Genomic DNA, 14,215 nt, shown 5'->3' with positions numbered 1-14,215 from the left:
CCTAAGTTTAAATGTGTGGACTTAACAATTATAGCGCTTCAGGAGGACCCGATTTCGAATAGGCAATCCCAGAACAGAGAGTTAACTCGTTCTTGAAATGGTAGCACAATGTAAGCAGCGAAACTATGGAGCCTTTAGTTCCCAATTGACTATGCCTATCGGCAATAAGATCTACCGAATTCAACATAATAAGCGCCCAGGAAGCTCTCAAAATTAGAAATAGGGGGCTCTTATTAGAATATTATTTTGGTGAAAAACAACAGAGTTGAAAGATCGCAAACTTCGTGGTTTATGCTGGCAGTTTGGAATGTTTATATACGACAGATATATTTTTCGGGGATTTATTTTCCCATGATTAAGGATGCATATAACACACGTATTATACGAGAATAAATAAGTCTTGTGTACATTGATCAATTGGAAGGGGTGCTAATTTGGGATTTTTTACTAGCCAAAATATTAGCAAATATCGCCGTGGGCGCTTATTAGAGCGGGGCGCTTATTACGTCGCATACGGTATATATGTGTTTTAGGGTTGACAGTTAAGCAATCTGCTTTGGATTTCTGTTCTCGGCCGTGTAATGTCCTGTCTTGACTGCATGTCGGACCCGATCAAGGGTCTCAGCTAATATCACTACAAAGATCTACTACCACACACGCACGCACACATACACTTATCTACGCTCTTCTCACCTTGACCCAGTATACAAAAAACATTCAAAACGAGGCTCGGTATACTTGCAAGAGTGGCGCTTGTAGAGACTCGGGGTATTTTAACGCAAAAAAACTAGCAGCTACAGGATATATGGTCACACCCAGTGACAGTATACTATATAAAATGATTCCTTATATATACTATACTGACAATGTGTGTGGCCATATATCTTGTAGCTGCTATTTTTATTTATTTTTTGCGTTGCAATTAGGACTGGGACGAGTCCAAATTTACTTCGCGGGTACCCACACCCCTATTACCCGACCCTACCCGGGTACCCGCTGTAGGTCTTAAGAGATAGGTACAAAATGTCTGATTGACAATAGTTTGACTGTAGCCCTGGACAAAATGTATTTTAGATACACATATAAGTCGATCTGGTCATGCATTCACCGAAGTTGACTGAAGTTCTATCCCTATTCAAAGATATAAAAACAAGAAGCAATGGGTGCATAGTCATAAGGAAATGCGAACATTAGTGACTTGTAGCGTAACCATATAGTTCCAGATCATTTTTGTCATTAAACGATATATCACATGACCAACCACGGGTCCGGATAGTTCTGTTGGTACCCGGGTTCTTCTAGACCCACCCGACCCGAGTACCCCGTCCCAGACCTATTTACAAGCCCCTGTGGCTGGAGAATCGTCAAGACAAAACGATGTCTTTCAAGAACATTAATATAAGCGTACATATTGGTCATGAAGTCACATGTAAACAGGTGGCAAACGAGAACTGCGCAAACAAATGCTATAGTCCTTGGTCGTCTGCAACCAAGGGAGATAACTGTATCGACACTCGAAGGTGTGGCATCTGCAGCCAATCCTTGTGTCCATTCAGAAGCAAGTCCAAGGGAAGCAACTCGGTCTAGCCTTGGCATTGCGCAATCCACCAAGTCGTGTGACGATGACATCAAAACAATCCGGTGACCATCACCAGGTGATGAGATATAGAGAGTAGTAGATATAGTCGGCTTGTTTGTCGACAGGCGGGTTGTTTAGCTACTCTGCATTACCGTATAGAGCTTGACAAAGGTAAGTCGATCTACTTCGTAGCCAGATGTAGCCTTTGAAAGTGTGCTTGTCAATGTCAACAGGTAAACTCGGGTACATCCATACCCATCGCTTGCCTTTCACTAAGTAGCCGCATGAGTCTGAACTGCCTACTGACTTTTAAAAAATATTACGAAGACCACTCCACGGGAATTCGATATTAACGTGTACAGCATCATATATGATCTAGATTCTACTCAACAAAAGTTCCTGTGACACCAATATTTTAGTGTATTTTTCAAACAAGTAAAGTTTGGTTTTCAATATTGTAGTACATGTATGGGATCAAGTCACAAAAACGCAACTGCTACATAAAAGCATGCATTCCATGCAAAATTTGACGTTAGCCCCATGCATTTCACTACCAAAGAATGGGTATAAAAACATGTGCGTTATATGCATTGACTCGCATAGTGCTGACAACAAACACTCAGAAAAACAACAAAATTATGCAATTATTCAACATTACGAAATGCCACACCTGTCAATGAGCGTCTTCGAGCCATTGGTATGCTTGTAGCAGGATCGAGTCAACGTGATGTTGCAAGACAATTTAACGTCCACAGAAACACCATTTGGTGTACATGTAGATATAATCGACTTGTTTGTCGACAGGCAGGTTGTTTAGCTACTCTGCATAACCAGAGCTTGACCAGGGTAAGTCGATCTACTGTCACTGTCTTCTAAATGGCCAGATGTAGCCTTTGAAAGTGTGCTTGTCAATGTCAACAGGTAAACTGGGGTACATCCATACCCATAGCTTGCCTTTCACTAAGTAGCCGCATGAGTCTAAAACTAGTAGTAAACTGCCTACTGACTATTTTAAAAATATTATCAAGAACATTCCACAGGAATTCGACATTAACATGAATAGCATTATGTATATAACTTCTGAATGACTTTATGGCACCTATCCAAACCATTTGGGGGGGGGGGGGGGAGGAGGATCTTACACATTTTAAATATGACAGACTAATGAATGAGAATGCATACAAATCTCCCATCACCCTCTACCCCTCATACCTCCGTATCCACTTGTGAAATATTGCCATGATAATGTTTTATTGGTGGATATGTACAGTGCATTATGAATACGGATTTTTATTATTATTGTTATGAGAAAGAGAGAGAGAGAGAGAAAAAAAACAAAAATCCAAAGCTGCATGAGCTGTATAATTTACTCAACCGGTTCACAAATCTATATTATTTTGTTCCCTATCAAGGGGTAGATTTAATGAGTTAAACATTTTAAATCTAACTAGGCCATGGCGTAATCAATTTTGTGAGAAAGCCTAATTTTCACTTGTCTCAGGACTACCAGTTCTAGTGGCTGTGTTGAACGCAGTCTCAATCAGGATTCATACTCCTTTTATCAGGCATTATGTGAAAGTCAGTTATTGATTTACTTCTACTATTGGGAAATAGTTCCTATTAATGAGTACATATGTAGTCTCTAACACCTGTAGACAGGACCCATATATATGTTACCATGGTGATATGTCTGGCGCTGACCCTGGTAACCCTGGTATGACTGTGACTAGCCCTTATCAAAGGTAAATATGACAAACTTGATCGCATATCAAGACCACTGTTGTGGTGATAACACAGCTGGACTGTACCTGGCATTTTGCAGCCTTTCATTAGGTTTATTTGTGGAAACAATCATGTAATATAATGTCCTTCTTTGGCCCAAATTTAAAAAATGAAAGATGAGGCTGAGATAGTGAAAATGATGAAAAAGAGCCTTTTTTCTTTCTTACAAAAAGTCTCATAAATGGACTTCCGACATGGTCAAGGGTGATTTTCTTTTTAAAAAATGTGAAAATGTAACTCTAATGAGCAAGTCTGTGATCCTAGTTCATCTTTTGGGTCATATGATGATTGATTGCGCAAAGCAAAAACTCAGCTTGGGTAAGTCTTGCTCTTGCTCTTGTTCAAGTGTTATATTAACAATAACCATTCCTTATAACCTCTATGATTAGGTAAATATTTACTGTATTAGTACAAAACATACAAGCGTTGAAATGAACAAAGTCTCAGGTCAGGCTTTTTATATTTTTAGGATTACGGATTTTTCAGCTCAAACTCCAGGGCTAGAGGAAGGAAAAGAAAAAAGAAAAAAGTCAGATGATGATAAAGCCCCTTGTAAAAATTAAAATTCTACCACTTACAACACGGACAATTGTCAAGGGGGCTTTTCATGTTCGGCTTAGAGATCAACAAAGATCAATTATGTATCTCTTTACCAGTTTACAATGGTAAATTCATATGTTTTTTACTGAAAGGTGATGATAACAAATAAAATAACTGATTACTTAGCTATCGGCGGGGAACACAAAAATGGAAATCTGATTATTTTTTCTTTACATTTTCTCAAAAATTAGAGTCGGCGGGTCCGTAATCCAAAAAATATTAAACGCCTGGCCTTATGATTTCAAATGTTTTGTCCATTAATAACTGGTTATGCTAAGGTCTTCAGAAGATGTCACCATTCAGTGTTAGTAATGGTTAGTATTATTTTTATTCATATTTTTGGTAAAGCTGCAACCAAATTGAAACGATATATAGAGAGGTTATCACGAGAGTGTGTTTAGGGATGGTAAATATCCTGCATTAGGAATAAACATTGTATTTAGCGAGCCTTGGCGAGCTAAATACATAGTGTTTATTCCTAATACAGGATATATATCATCCCCAAACACACAAGCGTGATAACCTCTTTATCATATAATGTCAATCTTTAATTATGTGCTTTAAAATTGCTTTCCATCTCTCACAAACATTACCAAAACATTGCGAGTTTTCCTGGAATGCGCGCATAAATATTTTTTACGTCACAGGGTCAGTGATGTGTCAGTCGGACAGTGACAGTAGCCAATATAGTTCCAACTGAAATCTGTGTCTTATACAGTGGCGAAGCAACATATACGCAAAACAACAGTTGTTTTTAATTGCCTTTCGCGGTAATCCATCGGTCTGTCCGCTAGAGTAACTGCCCTTTGTCAAAGGGAAGCTACTCTAACCCTAGTCTATGAGACGTCACGGCCACGGTCTGTCCTGTCATAACGTCTAGAAGTGTAGTCAGATGTACACACAGCGACAAAACGAAACAAGGTAACAATTCAAACATATTTCGGCCAAATCCAACTATTTTAATTTGTAGAGAAGGTTTCAAGCTGCAGAGGTCTACAAGCACAGATATGGCTACTGATCCCGCTTGGCTAGGCCTCGATCGTGCCCTCGCAATTTTTTTTCAAAATTTATATCTCCAAAGTTGCCAAAACTTATAAAATGCCTTAGCTACATCACAGTTAGACACTGATTATCAGTATATTTGACTGTTCTTTTGATAATGATAGCAATTATCCCTGTAGTTTATCCAGATTCCCGATGGTTAATTCTGACTCGATCGCCAAATGACGAGGGCGACGCCTTGTTTGTTTATAAACAGTGAAAGTAGTCCTACTTGACCTTTGATATTTGCATCGCTATCTGCATATGATCTCAACGGATATCGTTTTTATCGGTTGGCTTTATCCTGCCGAGAAACCTAGCCATTATATGATAATGGAATATATTATTCCTGATAAAATAATAGTTAAATTTCTGATACAATTCTGCCGATCATTGCATCAAAATTCTTTGAAGTTTTATTACTGGGTAAATTTTAACTGAATCACCAGTGGAATAAGAGAAAAAGAGTGTACAGCCGATTGCTGTTTCCTGCTTAGTTTACGAGAAAATACACAGTAATCTTAATCTTTGCATATAAAACAATGCCTCACAGAACAGGAAATACAATTTATATGGTAAATAATATTGGCTAGTGATGTTTTTTCTCAAATTTCATATTTGTATTGACCATGTTTGTTATCACTCGATCGTTAAGCTGCAATTATTGAATTCGCTAAAGCGATAAGATGTTATTTTTTCTGTGCATATATTTTTCCAAAATGCTGAATCACCTAGAGGTTGGTGTGCATAATACTATACTCAAGAAAATATAGTATTTTATTGAATTTTAGAAGAGATGAATTGATAAGACTCGCCGAGGAGGACAAGCATTTGTTCACTTCTTTCTCCCATTCACAGATGGCAGAAAACATAATTCGCAACATAAAGGCGAGTGGTATGCCAGGGCAGCAATTCTTGACTGTGATCAGTAGGGCTGTTACGATTCACTCGCGTATTCGGTGGATCGAACCGTATCCATTCATGAATTGAATTCGTTATTCGTGGTCACTAGAATCGGATTTCATGAATATGCATTCATGTGCATTTACATACCCTGACCCTTAAAATATCCATAAGAACATGTTATATGCATAGATTTCTTGAGTGACAGTATTTCAGTCACTGTTCATTGTCGCATTTGAGCAGACACTAGTACCTGGATAAGTGAAGTATATTAATGTATAATAAATTAACAATTAACAAACCATGTCAAAGAATTTATTTTGTTATTGTTTCACTGAATATTGTAAATAATACATCAACTGCTGACTTGTTATTATTCGTGAATAAATATTCCTATTCGTTACCCTATATTCATTAACTGAATCGTATTCGCCTTATAGTGTATTCGTTGCAGCCCTAATGATCAGTATGGGGCAGTATGGGTCATCATGTTAGGTGGTATCACACATGACAGACTAACTGATTTGGTTGCTGTGAATGGACATTTGAATGTCCATTGATATTTGGATGAAATTTTGCATCCTGTCACTCCAATCATTGGAAGTATCGGCTGAAATTTTGAACTACAAGATGACAGTGCCAGACCACATCATGTCCAGGTCGTGACCGATTATCTCTGACAAGAAGGTATATGGACAATCGACCAGCCCGCTAGGTCCCCAGGTATGTCCCGAGTAGAGCATCTGTGGGATGGTCTTAGGCAAAGACATGTGGCGGGCAATACCAAGGGCAACCATGCACAAGGGAATCAACAGTATGCCATCATGGTGTTGTGCCCAACATGACTAAAGCACAAGATATAGATCTACACATCCAAAATTACTTTTACAGAATTATATCGTCATAACACCTTCAATATAATTTTATCAGTTCCCTTATTTTTTGTCTGTTGTATATTATTAATGCCCACAAAGAATCCTTGACTTTCAAGCCTTATTTCAAGCTGTCATTACGCCTGTCGCTGCCTGTTTTCTATGGTGTGTTGACCTCATTTCTTATCAAACACCTTATCTGGATTCTAGGTCAAAGTTGAAGTCTGTACCAGTACCCAATGCTAATGTCGCAAGAGATATTTCAAATGCATTTTGTGGTCTCAGGGTGTGACATGGTTACCTTAAGGGATCACTCAGACCAGAATGGAATGGATCATTGGTCATTGATCCTGATATCAGGTTTGTTAAGACTGACCCAATTATTTACAAACTAAATAGTGGTCATGATGACTTGAAAGTCTGTTTTGGGATGGTACATGTTATGTGTCAGAAATAAACATTGTAAATACATTGTACATATGTGTTTATTCCTAATACAGGCTATTTACCATCCCCACAGAGACACGCAGGATTTTAAACTCAATCTTTATCATTTAATGTCATTCTTAAATTGTATCATGCTTCACAAGCAGTTTCTAATTTGCAAGTTTTCCCTGAATGTTGGCATTGTCATTGCAATGTCAGTGAATGGCCAGTCACTCAGACAGTGACAAAAGTCAAAAAAGTTCCTTAAACTTTTCTATTTGATAGTAGCGAAACTACCATACATATGGGCGGCCATTCAGTCAAAAAATACAATTAAAATGCAATTAAGGTCAAATATTACGAATAAAGAACTATATGTTTCTACTAAAGGTCAAAATACAAAACAAACAGACGCCGGTTAAACATACAAAGTTGAAATAAATGTCAAAAGTATGCAATATTAATAGTCAAATGTTACGAAAAGTCGTCATAAGAAAAGAAAGAACAATGTGTACGAAAGAACTTCAATAAGCACTAAAGGACGTTTTCAATAAAGAACGTCAGTGAGCACGAAAGGATGTTGACAATGAGGAATAAATATTTGACCTTAATTGCATACTTTTGTCCTTTTTTTCAACTTTGTATTTTTTGGCAAAAAGGACAATTGCCTGCAGATGACGTTTCAACAGAAATCATCTTTTGCTGCAACCCCTCACTCTGCCCGTGAGAGGAATATCAAAGCTACTCTTGTCTATCGTGGTCAATGAAATATCATGTTTGTTTAGTCTGCCTGGCCTGTCATAATGTTTTGTAATGGTATTACTAACTAAAGTGAGATAACCCACACAGTGACAAACTGAAATAAGTCAAAATTTCAAACATTTTTCAGCCTAATTGAAATGTTTGAGAAAGATTCCCCTAGCCGCTGGGGTCTACAAGCTCTGGTAAGGGAACTGATATATCCTGACTGTCCTCATAAATTTTTCAGCAATTTATACCTGGTCCAGATTTGATTATTTACAGACCACCATCGTGTAGCTGGAATATTGCTGAGTTTGGCATTAAATAACAAACAAACGAACAAAATATCAACACTCGTTATGTTCTTATGTTATTTACCCGTGAAGGTCAGGGGTAGAATAGGTCTTCAGCAGCCCATGCTTGCCGTAAAAGGCGACTATGCTTGTCATAAGAGGCGACTAACGGGATCGGGTGATCAGACTCGCTGACCAATGGTTGATGCATGTCATTGTATCCCAATCACATGGATCGATGCTCATGATATCAATCCTTGGATTGTCTTGTCAGACTCGATTATTTACAGACCGCCAACATACAGCTGGAATATTGATGAGTGCTGCGTTAAACAACAAACAAACAAACAAAATTTTATGTTGTCATGACCATCCAACAAAAACAAAAAGTCCAACATGTTGTCTCAAACACGGATGTGTAAAATCCGCAGTTGTGTTGAACAAACAGTCTGGTTCCGGCAAACTCTTTCTATATTCATCACTACTACAACTCGTAATTGTGGATTATCTGCCCCTCATTAATTAATGCGGGGGCATGGATGGCTCAGTCGCCGCGATCGTTGTGCAGAGTTGCATCCCTTGGTCGCGCCAGAAACCTATGATTGTGGGTTCGAATCCCGGTTCACCCCGATTATGTTTCTAGGTTTGTCAGCACCATGCCCGTGCTCGTGGGTTTCACCAAAGTGGTAAACGTCTTAGACCTGCATCACTTCGGGCTTTCCTCCCACATTACACTGACATGCCGCGATATACCTGGAATACTGTTAAAAGCAGCATTAAACTAAACTCACTCACTCACTCCTGGCTCAGAATCAACTGCATCAACAATACTTCATCAGACAGACTGACAGAGAGTTTTAAGACAGTTGTATTTCTGTGTAAAGGCCACTGGCTTATAATACACGTTACATTTTACATTTCCTAAAAAAGGTTGAAATTCATATACAAGTATTTACAATTAACAATACAGGGTTTCTAAGTTTATTTACATATTTTAGAAATTAGCATAGATTTGTTTGGACATTTTCATTTTTGTAACTATAACTTACTAATGATGTGTATTAAATTGTGTTGATTTCCTAAATTATGTACATAAGATTCCTAAAAGTACTTTTTACATCATTATATGATTTACACACAAATAATCATGGATTTCATCTTCAATAAATAAATAAATCAATTGACAATAAGTACATAATCTACTCAAGAGGGGTATTAGAGTATCTTCAAGGTTCTATATGTAAACCAAAGTTACTTCATCTAAATCTAGCTTGTAATGATTTAAAGAAATATTTATTGGAAAAGAAAGACAACTCTCTCTGTAGAAGTGACTTGTAGCTTTTTTTTACTGTAAGAATGAGATGAACTGTCAATGGATTCGTGCCATGTTTGCCTCAGATTATCTGAAAGACAAAGCTTGAAACTGTTGCATAAATAATTCACAACCTCTTTGGAAAGCCACACATTACCAAACATTGCCAAAACCATGGAGTGAGTTCATCGTAATGGTATAAACATTGGGAAAGTTTTTTAAAGTTATTTTATTCTTTTGTTGTATCAACATTTTACAAGAAAACAAATGACAATGACCCCTGTGTGATATGAAACAACATTGCGTAGTGCATTGTAGGGCTTGGCAGTGTTTAGTGCGACAGAAGGCAGAATGGATGTATTGCGCAATTATTGCTTCATTAATGAGTCAGTCATGTACCCAGATCAAGTTATACGTCATGCTACAATAACTCCTTCCCCCTCTCCCCCTCCCCTCGTTACGAGATGAGAGAAACATGATATTTCAAGAGATATATGAAATAACCCATTTATTAGTATTTATACTTTTTGTGTGGGTGTCTACAAGAAAATTAAATTAAATCATTACAAATGATATCATTATAATCCCTAACTATCCTTTAACTATTGGGCAGTTTGCCAAGATAGCACGAGTGCCAATTTCTATCACAGGTATGGGTTCCTGATCATGTTTGTTGTTGTAGTGATAATAAATCATTAGTCGCCAGCACTTGCAGTTTGCAACAATTAAGATATATTGCTCAACTCTGTTCTATATGTATTCCTAACTGAATAGTTTGTGTCACTCTGACTGAGAACTTCTCCAACACACCTTTGGTAAGTGACTGCTTATGACATGCTTTAATGACAATGTACAGAGATAATTAACTCTCATTGGTATGTACTTTGATTTTGTATTTGTGACCATGAGATTGGAATATTGGCTTCCTACATATGTCCTAAGTTTCCGATAACTGTGTTGATGTTGACATATTTCTCAACTAACAAATAAGCTTTGGTCAAAATATGTTCCCCACAGCCCTGTTTATTTAGATTTACTGCATTTTTTGCCTCTCCGTGCATATGGGTTCATGAAGCTGGAATCTTATACAATTAAAAGAAAGCAATAGTGTCTCAATATGCTTTCGGGGCGTTACTTTGATTACTGGGGTGGAGGGGTAGCTCAGTGGTTAAAGCGTTGGCTCGTAACACCAAAGATCTGGGTTCGATTCCCAACAAGGGTACAATGTGTGAAGCCCATTTCTGGTGTCCCCCACCGGGATATTTCTGAAATATTGATAAAAGCAGCGTAGAACCATATTCACACGATCTACGCAATTTGGATATGTGAGCGAGTTTTATGCTCTTTAGCACATACAGAATTAATCCAAGCTGTCATGACAACCTGTAAATAATCATTGCTGACCACAAAAAAATTATTATTGATAAGTCTACATAATTAAATAAACATTTGTCATGAAATGGTGACTGTCATCTAAGGCGCCACAACCCGCTGTCCGATGGGCACGCCAGAAACCTATGATCATGGTTTCCAATCCCAGTTCATCCCGAGTATGTTTCTAGGTGTGTCGCCACCATACCTGTGCTTGTGCCTTTCACCATATTGGTAAACACCTGAGTCCTGCATCACTAAGGGCTTTCCTCTTACATTAAGCAGACACGACGGGATATAACTGGAATACTGTTCAAAGGGTGTTAACCCAACTCACTCACTCACTCACTCACTCAAAATGTTTTACAGAAACTTGATCTCACCTTAAAAATTGCTACCATATTAAAAATGTCATTCAGAAATCCCTTTTAAAACATGGGTTGTTTTTTTTCAATTTTATTGTCATGATTATTTTCTATTCTGTTCTACTAGCATGAAAGTTTGGAAAACAAAATATAAACAAACTGAATTAGAAAAGTGGCCAAAATTGATATAAAGATTTTATCTGTATAATACAATAGCTGGTTTCCTTGATGTGACCCACTGGTGTTGGCTGTTAACAAGGCTCGCCTTAAGTTCAATAATGATCGATTGATGTCTTGTCATGCTTTGGAGTGCTGAGTGTTTGGGAAAAGACAACATGTAGTTGTAAATAAGGCAACCTGTCTAGCCTCACAGTCTCCTTATCCTTGGTTGTAATGGGTTTCTGCATGTAGATTTGAGGAACTATATTTAGAATAAAAATGGTTTTCATCTTAAGTACAAATTTTGAGATGTTCTGCTATAACAAAGGAAAAGCATACAATTAGTACACTTTCCTGTACCTATCTATGCCTGTATCTATGCCAAGATGTATTACTGTATTCGATGTAATAAGCGCCCATGGCGATAATGGCTAACATATTGGCTAGAGAACAATCCCAATTAGCACCCCTTCCGATTGATAAACCACAAAATGTATCTTTCAACTCTGTTTTTCCACCAAAATAATATTCTTATAAGAGCCCCCTATTTCTAATTTTGAGAGTGCCCTGGGCGCTTATTACGTCGAATACGGTACCTGATGTATATTTTTTATCCACCCACATTTATAATCGACACTGTGTCTGTCCTTCCATCCGTCTCGAAAACAGTTCAAACAGATCTTGAAGTGGTGCCTTTTGCTATTTGCAGATTTTGGGCATTTTTATTCTTCTTGATTTCCTTGGATACAATTTGGACTCAAAATTAGGCTGGGGATGGGGGTGGTAGGTGTCTTTTCTGGAGGACCACTTGAAAACTGTGAAAGACTTTTCATCTAAACATGGTATTTATATTAACCAAGGACTGAAGTGGTGCCTTTTGCTCTTTAGGAATTTTGCAAAATTTTATTTTGCCCTGTTTCCAATTGGAAAGAAGTAAGACTTAGCTGAAACATATGTAGGTGTTGTTTCTGGAGCAGAATTAAAAACCTATTTAACATTTTTCATCCAAACTTGGTACATGTATTAATTAAGGGCTGAAGTGGTGCCTTTTGCTATTTGGAACTTTTTGTAAAATTAATATCTTCCTGTTTCCAAGGCAACAAGTTTGACTTTGACTTTGAACCTTTTCTCTTTCTTGAAACTGTGCACACACAAAGACCGGGTTGTCAACTGGTGCCTTTTGCTATTTAGGGATTTTTAGAATTTATGATTTTTCTGTTTCCATGGCAACAAGTTTGATTTTGACTGATTGTGGTGTGTACCTGACATAGAAATACAAACTTCTGAATCCCAATTCCATGGTATTGTTTTTGATAGCACAATAACTGCTCTTGTATACAGACAAGACCTATTAGATAGAAATTCTCTCATCAAGTTGGACTTAAGTCAGATGATTTGTTTTTTCACATTTGTATAGCTAGGGGGGACTTGCCATCTTCTGATGACTCTTGTTTGGTATGGAATGTGATGGGGGTATGCCTTGTACACAAGACACAATGTCTGTTGCATCCCTTATGCATGCCAGAAACCTGTTGTTGTGGTTTCGAATCCCAGTTCACCCTGAATTGTTTCCAGATGTGTCCGCGATAAGGGTGCACAGTATTACCAGTATTTTGGTAAATTGAGGTTCATTCTTTCCTCGATACGTATCACAATGTAATATTTTCATGCTCAGTATATTGGGTAATTTGAAATAACGACATTTATCATATGTTTCATGTCATACACTTGCCAAATACCTTGCTGCCCCGAAGCATGCTTCCAGGGCTCCAATATTTATCAAATAAATAAATAAAATGAATAAACATATTGTTGTACCAGCATCCTTATTTGATCTATTTGTGAACTTACATTGATGTTTCAGATTTTTCAAAATTTAGGATTATACAATATACAAGTATCACAATACTGTAATACACTTATTACCTCCAACACCCATCCCTAGTCTCTCACCGTACCCCTTCTCATTGGTTTTATCATGGGCATCAAATATGTGCATAAGTTTTGTAATGATGATATTTACTTAAAACAACTGTTAGAAAACCTTTAATGGTAGTTTTATTCATAAAATATACTTTAATGCACAAAATATCAAAATATGATATCATTGCAATGTTCTAAATCACCTAAATATTAAACCATAAATACTTGTCACATAAACTAAAACATTCAATAATTACCCCTATTGAAATATTTTTAATCTAAATGCCATGTAAGCTTTGACTTAATTTGGGTGTCTAAGTATGAATGTAAACAAACCTTAATCCCCATAATCCAACTAAGTAAACATAACCCTAAAATAACATTGTCTCTACCACTTAATTACCTCTGTATTCAATAAGTCTAGACAGCACCCTAATTACCTCATGTTAATCATCTAAAACAATAGATGTCACCTGCCAACTAGTTAGCGTCAAAGGATACACATCCAAATAGTTCCAAACCTTATAATAACATTGACATAAATGTTAATCCTTAATATGGTTGGTCAACAGAACCTAACCTTGTGATTGGTTAACATACCCTAACCCATGGTACACCACATATAAGTTAGTTTAAATATCGGTCCGGGAGAAAACCAAAAATTCTCCATCCACCAAAATAAATCGACAGAGTAATCACTAAACTCCAAACAGGACACACCAACCTAAATAACCACCTAAAAAAAATAAAAAAACACACTACAGGTAACTGCCCACACTGCAAACAAGTAGAAACCCCAGAACACGCACTCATCCACTGCACACACTACCTAACACATCAAACTGCAT

General features: G+C 37.3%; 1 protein-coding gene across 2 annotated transcripts in view; it reads left to right on the top strand.

The window, feature by feature from the left end:
• Nucleotides 1-1,577: 1,577 nt before the first annotated feature.
• The window catches only part of LOC139468005 (cholesterol transporter ABCA5-like), a 58,104-nt gene continuing 45,466 nt past the window's right edge, over nt 1,578-14,215 (top strand). Inside the window, exon 1 of one of the 2 annotated variants that reach the window (XM_071249654.1) lies at nt 1,578-1,750. The gene's annotated coding sequence lies outside the window, so the exon portion shown is untranslated. The remainder of the gene's footprint in view (nt 1,751-14,215) is intronic. The other variant, XM_071249653.1, reaches the window with a different exon arrangement.

The sequence above is a fragment of the Haliotis cracherodii genome, unplaced genomic scaffold (assembly GCF_022045235.1).
Source record: "Haliotis cracherodii isolate W230 unplaced genomic scaffold, xgHalCrac1.p SCAF_2, whole genome shotgun sequence".
Taxonomy (NCBI): Eukaryota; Metazoa; Mollusca; class Gastropoda; order Lepetellida; family Haliotidae; genus Haliotis; species Haliotis cracherodii.
The sequence above is the reverse complement of the archived record's forward strand: the minus strand, read 5'-3'. Positions and strand labels throughout refer to the sequence as shown.